Here is a 10607-nt window from a genome sequence, read left to right as displayed (position 1 = left end):
GGGCCCGTCGGTCTTTTATAGCTGACAGCGGCCCCGCGCCGCGCACAAGGAAGGGAGAATTACAATGCCCTGCTGTGGTGTTTATTCTAGTTGGGCTAGACTGCTAAAGGTTAGAAGTGGCATTTGTCAGCAGTACCCAAGTTAGTGCTGCACACGATCTAGTAATATTGTATCATGGCCAAAAATGGCAGTTTCTCATTTAGTGTGGCAAAGGAAAAAGCTTACAGCACCTGGTATTCCCAGGCGGTCTCCCATGGTCGAGTTCCATCTTCGTCCTTTTTTTGTTCCAAGTGTTCCAACATTGTTTCAACTTCCGGGCCACCGATTGGCCGGTGCCCGGATCGTGCAGGCTACCATTGGCTGGTTCCACCTGGGGTTCCACCTGGGGTTCCAACCCAGGAGCCAATGGGGGCATGGTCCCGCCCCTACCTCTCAGTAATTCCAAAACAGCACGGCGGCGGCCATCTTGTTACAGTTTGCGGTGGATGGACGTATTCATAATTTTAATAAATCGTACAAGGTGTTTGGAAAATATTTAAAGGCAACGGGGCTTTCTCCAGGGGCCAATAAGGGATCGATTTTAATTTGGAACATTTCTGTCCATTTTTGGCTTAGTTATGGACATGTAGTATCTGTTAGCATGTTAGCTAGCTGCTGGATGATGATGGTGATGATGGGTTCTTAATATTATGTGTGAATATTTCATATTTTTTTATTAAATCGTACAAGGCGTTTGGAAAATATTTAAAGGCGGCAGGGCTTTCTCCAGGGGCCAATAAGGGATCGATTTTAATTTGGAACATTTCTGTCCATTTTTGGCTTAGTTATGGACATGTAGTATCTGTTAGCATGTTAGCTAGCTGCTGGATGATGATGGTGATGATGGGTTCTTAATATTATGTGTGAATATTTGATATTTTTTTATTAAATCGTACAAGGCGTTTGGAAAATATTTAAAGGCGGCAGGGCTTTCTCCAGGGGCCAATAAGGGAACGATTTTAATTTGGAACATTTCTGTCCATTTTTGGCTTAGTTATGGACATGTATAGTATCTGTTAGCATGTTAGCTAGCTGCTGGATGATGAACAATGAACTCAAGTGTCACAAAGCAAAGCAACACGAAAAGCGATGGTAATAGTACTATTAGCCAGCTTCTGCTGACCTATATGGGGTGCGAGGCCCTGCATTGCTCAATAACCTGCTTTGATGACACTTTTGTCCTTTTGTATGTTTAAATCAAATGTCAAATTATAGTTCAAAGACACCAAGAAGATAGTCTGTGATTACAATATCAATTTAAAATGTAAGTCGCTCTGGATTAAGAGCGTCTGCTAAATGCCTAAATTGTAAATTGTCCCCTTGCGCTTAGGGTCCGGCCCATTCCTCTCTGTTATGTCATATGACGAGCATTCAGTTGAAGGTTTACTTGATTTAACTTTTAATATCACAATTATTGTAGCTAATATAACTGAATCTGGAAGTCTTCCTTTATTAAATGATTCTTCATAGTCTGGAATTGTAACTGATCCATTTTTTATGGTGACTTTCGCCTTTATTTTATATGGAGGGACAGTCAGTGGTGTAAACTTTATTTATATAGCACATTTCATACATAAAATGCAACTCTGTCACATTCTGTCTCTCCCTCAGTCTGTGACTCCACACTGGCCTCCCATATCCCATTCCAGCACACCCAGTTCCATTTACACACCTGTCAACTACCTCGTCAGCCCAGCAGTGAACACTTCTCCAATCAACCTGCTCACTATAAAACTGGACTCAGTACAAACACTCATTGTCAGTTCATAACCTGTGTCACAGATGTCCTGCCTGTTAAATATTATACTCTAGTTTGTTGTGACTTTGCTCCTGGGTTCAACTCTGTCTGCATCCTTGACAACTCAAAGTACTTCACATATTAAACTTTATTTATATAGCACATTTCATACATAAAATGCAACTCAAAGTACTTCACATGAAAATAAAATAAAAAATAACAAGCAGCGGAATGCCAGAAACAAAAAGTAGGTCAATCTACAATTAGCAAATAAAAATAGCAATACAAAACAATATTCAACTATATTGACATTTATATTTAAATTGGTGTCTTTACACTGTAGAATTTTACATTTGATTTAAGTGTCTATTTGTTTGTCTCTAAATGTTTTGATGAATTGAACAATGCCCTTTTGGTAAACAAGTGTAAAGCTTAATTGGGTCGTCCACTCACAGTTAACAGTCTTTGTATTGAGTTTGTGCTTGAAATGTAGGCCTACTGTAATTCTGCAAACTGTTAATAAATATTTCAATCAATCAATCAAAATTGACATTTCAACTATTGATCAGACGCTGTGCATTGACGACACCTAATGGTCATTCATTTTAATTGCATGCATGCAGAGAAATCACAACATTGTGAGACGCACTGGGTCGTTGCCATGTTTTGCCATGGAAACCAGAGACCTGCCTTGTGTAAGTAAGTAAGTACATTTTATTTATAAAGCACCTTTCTTAACAATGTTACAAAGTGCTGTACAGTGACACAATAAAATCAATCATAATTAAAACAGTGACAGTACAACAAGCAAATAAGAACAACATAATCAAGTCAAATAAAATCAGAAAAATGTTCCCGAAATAAAAACGTTTTCAGTGGACGAAGCCAGGCTTGATACGAGCAGACGTGGCAACGCCATTGGAACACAGGGGCAATCTCCCGTTGGCCGAGAGGTTGGAACTCACGGGCCAATGGGAGCCTGCATGCTTTTGGGCGGCCAATAAGGGCAGGGGTAAAACAGAGAGGATTGTTCCGGATCCTGCGCGCAGGGTCCGGCCCATTCCTCTCTGTTATGTCATATGACGAGCATTCAGTTGAAGGTTTACTTGATTTAACTTTTAACATCACAATTATTGTAGCTAATCTAACTGAATCTGGAAGTCTTCCTTTATTAAATGATTCTTCATAGTCTGGAATTGTAACTGATCCATTTTTTATGGTGACTTTCGCCTTTATTTTATATGGAGGGACAGTCAGTGGTGTAAACTTTATTTATATAGCACATTTCATACATAAAATGCAACTCTGTCACATTCTGTCTCTCCCTCAGTCTGTGACTCCACACTGGCCTCCCATATCCCATTCCAGCACACCCAGTTCCATTTACACACCTGTCAACTACCTCGTCAGCCCAGCAGTGAACACTTCTCCAATCAACCTGCTCACTATAAAACTGGACTCAGTACAAACACTCATTGTCAGTTCATAACCTGTGTCACAGATGTCCTGCCTGTTAAATATTATACTCTAGTTTGTTGTGACTTTGCTCCTGGGTTCAACTCTGTCTGCATCCTTGACAACTCAAAGTACTTCACATATTAAACTTTATTTATATAGCACATTTCATACATAAAATGCAACTCAAAGTACTTCACATGAAAATAAAATAAAAAATAACAAGCAGCGGAATGCCAGAAACAAAAAGTAGGTCAATCTACAATTAGCAAATAAAAATAGCAATACAAAACAATATTCAACTATATTGACATTTATATTTAAATTGGTGTCTTTACACTGTAGAATTTTACATTTGATTTAAGTGTCTATTTGTTTGTCTCTAAATGTTTTGATGAATTGAACAATGCCCTTTTGGTAAACAAGTGTAAAGCTTAATTGGGTCGTCCACTCACAGTTAACAGTCTTTGTATTGAGTTTGTGCTTGAAATGTAGGCCTACTGTAATTCTGCAAACTGTTAATAAATATTTCAATCAATCAATCAAAATTGACATTTCAACTATTGATCAGACGCTGTGCATTGACGACACCTAATGGTCATTCATTTTAATTGCATGCATGCAGAGAAATCACAACATTGTGAGACGCACTGGGTCGTTGCCATGTTTTGCCATGGAAACCAGAGACCTGCCTTGTGTAAGTAAGTAAGTACATTTTATTTATAAAGCACCTTTCTTAACAATGTTACAAAGTGCTGTACAGTGACACAATAAAATCAATCATAATTAAAACAGTGACAGTACAACAAGCAAATAAGAACAACATAATCAAGTCAAATAAAATCAGAAAAATGTTCCCGAAATAAAAACGTTTTCAGTGGACGAAGCCAGGCTTGATACGAGCAGACGTGGCAACGCCATTGGAACACAGGGGCAATCTCCCGTTGGCCGAGAGGTTGGAACTCACGGGCCAATGGGAGCCTGCATGCTTTTGGGCGGCCAATAAGGGCAGGGGTAAAACAGAGAGGATTGTTCCGGATCCTGCGCGCAGGGTCCGGCCCATTCCTCTCTGTTATGTCATATGACGAGCATTCAGTTGAAGGTTTAATTGATTTAACTTTTAACATCACAATTATTGTAGCTAATCTAACTGAATCTGGAAGTCTTCCTTTATTAAATGATTCTTCATAGTCTGGAATTGTAACTGATCCATTTTTTATGGTGACTTTCGCCTTTATTTTATATGGAGGGACAGTCAGTGGTGTAAACTTTATTTATATAGCACATTTCATACATAAAATGCAACTCTGTCACATTCTGTCTCTCCCTCAGTCTGTGACTCCACACTGGCCTCCCATATCCCATTCCAGCACACCCAGTTCCATTTACACACCTGTCAACTACCTCGTCAGCCCAGCAGTGAACACTTCTCCAATCAACCTGCTCACTATAAAACTGGACTCAGTACAAACACTCATTGTCAGTTCATAACCTGTGTCACAGATGTCCTGCCTGTTAAATATTATACTCTAGTTTGTTGTGACTTTGCTCCTGGGTTCAACTCTGTCTGCATCCTTGACAACTCAAAGTACTTCACATATTAAACTTTATTTATATAGCACATTTCATACATAAAATGCAACTCAAAGTACTTCACATGAAAATAAAATAAAAAATAACAAGCAGCGGAATGCCAGAAACAAAAAGTAGGTCAATCTACAATTAGCAAATAAAAATAGCAATACAAAACAATATTCAACTATATTGACATTTATATTTAAATTGGTGTCTTTACACTGTAGAATTTTACATTTGATTTAAGTGTCTATTTGTTTGTCTCTAAATGTTTTGATGAATTGAACAATGCCCTTTTGGTAAACAAGTGTAAAGCTTAATTGGGTCGTCCACTCACAGTTAACAGTCTTTGTATTGAGTTTGTGCTTGAAATGTAGGCCTACTGTAATTCTGCAAACTGTTAATAAATATTTCAATCAATCAATCAAAATTGACATTTCAACTATTGATCAGACGCTGTGCATTGACGACACCTAATGGTCATTCATTTTAATTGCATGCATGCAGAGAAATCACAACATTGTGAGACGCACTGGGTCGTTGCCATGTTTTGCCATGGAAACCAGAGACCTGCCTTGTGTAAGTAAGTAAGTACATTTTATTTATAAAGCACCTTTCTTAACAATGTTACAAAGTGCTGTACAGTGACACAATAAAATCAATCATAATTAAAACAGTGACAGTACAACAAGCAAATAAGAACAACATAATCAAGTCAAATAAAATCAGAAAAATGTTCCCGAAATAAAAACGTTTTCAGTGGACGAAGCCAGGCTTGATACGAGCAGACGTGGCAACGCCATTGGAACACAGGGGCAATCTCCCGTTGGCCGAGAGGTTGGAACTCACGGGCCAATGGGAGCCTGCATGCTTTTGGGCGGCCAATAAGGGCAGGGGTAAAACAGAGAGGATTGTTCCGGATCCTGCGCGCAGGGTCCGGCCCATTCCTCTCTGTTATGTCATATGACGAGCATTCAGTTGAAGGTTTACTTGATTTAACTTTTAACATCACAATTATTGTAGCTAATCTAACTGAATCTGGAAGTCTTCCTTTATTAAATGATTCTTCATAGTCTGGAATTGTAACTGATCCATTTTTTATGGTGACTTTCGCCTTTATTTTATATGGAGGGACAGTCAGTGGTGTAAACTTTATTTATATAGCACATTTCATACATAAAATGCAACTCTGTCACATTCTGTCTCTCCCTCAGTCTGTGACTCCACACTGGCCTCCCATATCCCATTCCAGCACACCCAGTTCCATTTACACACCTGTCAACTACCTCGTCAGCCCAGCAGTGAACACTTCTCCAATCAACCTGCTCACTATAAAACTGGACTCAGTACAAACACTCATTGTCAGTTCATAACCTGTGTCACAGATGTCCTGCCTGTTAAATATTATACTCTAGTTTGTTGTGACTTTGCTCCTGGGTTCAACTCTGTCTGCATCCTTGACAACTCAAAGTACTTCACATATTAAACTTTATTTATATAGCACATTTCATACATAAAATGCAACTCAAAGTACTTCACATGAAAATAAAATAAAAAATAACAAGCAGCGGAATGCCAGAAACAAAAAGTAGGTCAATCTACAATTAGCAAATAAAAATAGCAATACAAAACAATATTCAACTATATTGACATTTATATTTAAATTGGTGTCTTTACACTGTAGAATTTTACATTTGATTTAAGTGTCTATTTGTTTGTCTCTAAATGTTTTGATGAATTGAACAATGCCCTTTTGGTAAACAAGTGTAAAGCTTAATTGGGTCGTCCACTCACAGTTAACAGTCTTTGTATTGAGTTTGTGCTTGAAATGTAGGCCTACTGTAATTCTGCAAACTGTTAATAAATATTTCAATCAATCAATCAAAATTGACATTTCAACTATTGATCAGACGCTGTGCATTGACGACACCTAATGGTCATTCATTTTAATTGCATGCATGCAGAGAAATCACAACATTGTGAGACGCACTGGGTCGTTGCCATGTTTTGCCATGGAAACCAGAGACCTGCCTTGTGTAAGTAAGTAAGTACATTTTATTTATAAAGCACCTTTCTTAACAATGTTACAAAGTGCTGTACAGTGACACAATAAAATCAATCATAATTAAAACAGTGACAGTACAACAAGCAAATAAGAACAACATAATCAAGTCAAATAAAATCAGAAAAATGTTCCCGAAATAAAAACGTTTTCAGTGGACGAAGCCAGGCTTGATACGAGCAGACGTGGCAACGCCATTGGAACACAGGGGCAATCTCCCGTTGGCCGAGAGGTTGGAACTCACGGGCCAATGGGAGCCTGCATGCTTTTGGGCGGCCAATAAGGGCAGGGGTAAAACAGAGAGGATTGTTCCGGATCCTGCGCGCAGGGTCCGGCCCATTCCTCTCTGTTATGTCATATGACGAGCATTCAGTTGAAGGTTTAATTGATTTAACTTTTAACATCACAATTATTGTAGCTAATCTAACTGAATCTGGAAGTCTTCCTTTATTAAATGATTCTTCATAGTCTGGAATTGTAACTGATCCATTTTTTATGGTGACTTTCGCCTTTATTTTATATGGAGGGACAGTCAGTGGTGTAAACTTTATTTATATAGCACATTTCATACATAAAATGCAACTCTGTCACATTCTGTCTCTCCCTCAGTCTGTGACTCCACACTGGCCTCCCATATCCCATTCCAGCACACCCAGTTCCATTTACACACCTGTCAACTACCTCGTCAGCCCAGCAGTGAACACTTCTCCAATCAACCTGCTCACTATAAAACTGGACTCAGTACAAACACTCATTGTCAGTTCATAACCTGTGTCACAGATGTCCTGCCTGTTAAATATTATACTCTAGTTTGTTGTGACTTTGCTCCTGGGTTCAACTCTGTCTGCATCCTTGACAACTCAAAGTACTTCACATATTAAACTTTATTTATATAGCACATTTCATACATAAAATGCAACTCAAAGTACTTCACATGAAAATAAAATAAAAAATAACAAGCAGCGGAATGCCAGAAACAAAAAGTAGGTCAATCTACAATTAGCAAATAAAAATAGCAATACAAAACAATATTCAACTATATTGACATTTATATTTAAATTGGTGTCTTTACACTGTAGAATTTTACATTTGATTTAAGTGTCTATTTGTTTGTCTCTAAATGTTTTGATGAATTGAACAATGCCCTTTTGGTAAACAAGTGTAAAGCTTAATTGGGTCGTCCACTCACAGTTAACAGTCTTTGTATTGAGTTTGTGCTTGAAATGTAGGCCTACTGTAATTCTGCAAACTGTTAATAAATATTTCAATCAATCAATCAAAATTGACATTTCAACTATTGATCAGACGCTGTGCATTGACGACACCTAATGGTCATTCATTTTAATTGCATGCATGCAGAGAAATCACAACATTGTGAGACGCACTGGGTCGTTGCCATGTTTTGCCATGGAAACCAGAGACCTGCCTTGTGTAAGTAAGTAAGTACATTTTATTTATAAAGCACCTTTCTTAACAATGTTACAAAGTGCTGTACAGTGACACAATAAAATCAATCATAATTAAAACAGTGACAGTACAACAAGCAAATAAGAACAACATAATCAAGTCAAATAAAATCAGAAAAATGTTCCCGAAATAAAAACGTTTTCAGTGGACGAAGCCAGGCTTGATACGAGCAGACGTGGCAACGCCATTGGAACACAGGGGCAATCTCCCGTTGGCCGAGAGGTTGGAACTCACGGGCCAATGGGAGCCTGCATGCTTTTGGGCGGCCAATAAGGGCAGGGGTAAAACAGAGAGGATTGTTCCGGATCCTGCGCGCAGGGTCCGGCCCATTCCTCTCTGTTATGTCATATGACGAGCATTCAGTTGAAGGTTTAATTGATTTAACTTTTAACATCACAATTATTGTAGCTAATCTAACTGAATCTGGAAGTCTTCCTTTATTAAATGATTCTTCATAGTCTGGAATTGTAACTGATCCATTTTTTATGGTGACTTTCGCCTTTATTTTATATGGAGGGACAGTCAGTGGTGTAAACTTTATTTATATAGCACATTTCATACATAAAATGCAACTCTGTCACATTCTGTCTCTCCCTCAGTCTGTGACTCCACACTGGCCTCCCATATCCCATTCCAGCACACCCAGTTCCATTTACACACCTGTCAACTACCTCGTCAGCCCAGCAGTGAACACTTCTCCAATCAACCTGCTCACTATAAAACTGGACTCAGTACAAACACTCATTGTCAGTTCATAACCTGTGTCACAGATGTCCTGCCTGTTAAATATTATACTCTAGTTTGTTGTGACTTTGCTCCTGGGTTCAACTCTGTCTGCATCCTTGACAACTCAAAGTACTTCACATATTAAACTTTATTTATATAGCACATTTCATACATAAAATGCAACTCAAAGTACTTCACATGAAAATAAAATAAAAAATAACAAGCAGCGGAATGCCAGAAACAAAAAGTAGGTCAATCTACAATTAGCAAATAAAAATAGCAATACAAAACAATATTCAACTATATTGACATTTATATTTAAATTGGTGTCTTTACACTGTAGAATTTTACATTTGATTTAAGTGTCTATTTGTTTGTCTCTAAATGTTTTGATGAATTGAACAATGCCCTTTTGGTAAACAAGTGTAAAGCTTAATTGGGTCGTCCACTCACAGTTAACAGTCTTTGTGTAGAGGCAAGCTCAAACTTTACTTTGCCTCTCGGCTGGGCACATGCATACAGAGACTGTTTTCGACGCGTATATATTATATTGTCCAGGCATTGACTGCTGTATAGGGTGAGGTTCCCATTTATTGTACAGGTTCTGTAATACAGCAGTTTTGTTATGCAAAATACAGTGATACGGTAAAAACCGTGTGATCTCTTGTGCCCATACCTTCCAAACCATCCAACCTGGCTTGTTGCACCTGTGTCATTATGTCAATCCTGTGTGACACACACCCCCCATGGTGAACCCGCCCATCAAACGGGTTAAAGGCACAGACAGGCAGAAATGGCTCCTTCACCCCGGCCCCTAATTGCGAATATGAAGCAATTATCAAAAGGGAGCCATAGTTCAATATTAAGTCATGTCCATTATTACAGTGCTTCTTGAAGCAGGAAGAGCTTGGATATGGGCCGCTCCAACTGCCCTGTCCTTGTCTTCAACTGTACTGAACGTACAAATCCTTTCTTGTCCGGGAAGGTCCTTGTCACCTTTCCCATGATCCATGATCCACGAGGAGCATTTTGGTCCTGACAACAACAATGTCCCCTGTCATGTAACTCCTGTGAGGCTTCGTCCACTTTTGTCGTTCCTGCAGTAGCGGCAAGTACTCCCTTGTCCACCTCTTCCAAAACAGGTCAGACAGATACTGAACCTGTCTCCATCGTCTCCTGATATAAAGATCGTTCTCTTGAAAGAGTCCGGGTGAGAGAAGGGGTTTCCCTTTGAGCAACAGGATATGATTTGGAGTGAGAGCCTCTAAATCATTGACATCATCAGAAACTTTGGTTATGGGGCGGTCGTTTAGAATAGCCTCAACTTCGCACAAGATAGTGTGAAGGCTTTCATCATCCAGTGATTGTTGTCGTAAAACAGAAAACAATACCTTCCTAACCATTCTGATGAGCCGCTCCCAGACACCGCCATGATGGGACGCGGCGGGGGTGTTAAAGGTCCAATTAATACCCCTTTTCAGGAGCGCACTTTGAATCTTGCTGTGATCTAAAGCAGTGACGGCCTCTCTTAACTCTCGCTCTGCT

The sequence above is a fragment of the Protomyctophum bolini genome (assembly GCF_963924005.1).
Source record: "Protomyctophum bolini genome assembly, chromosome: 8".
Lineage (NCBI taxonomy): Eukaryota > Metazoa > Chordata > Actinopteri > Myctophiformes > Myctophidae > Protomyctophum > Protomyctophum bolini.
The sequence above is the reverse complement of the archived record's forward strand: the minus strand, read 5'-3'. Positions refer to the sequence as shown.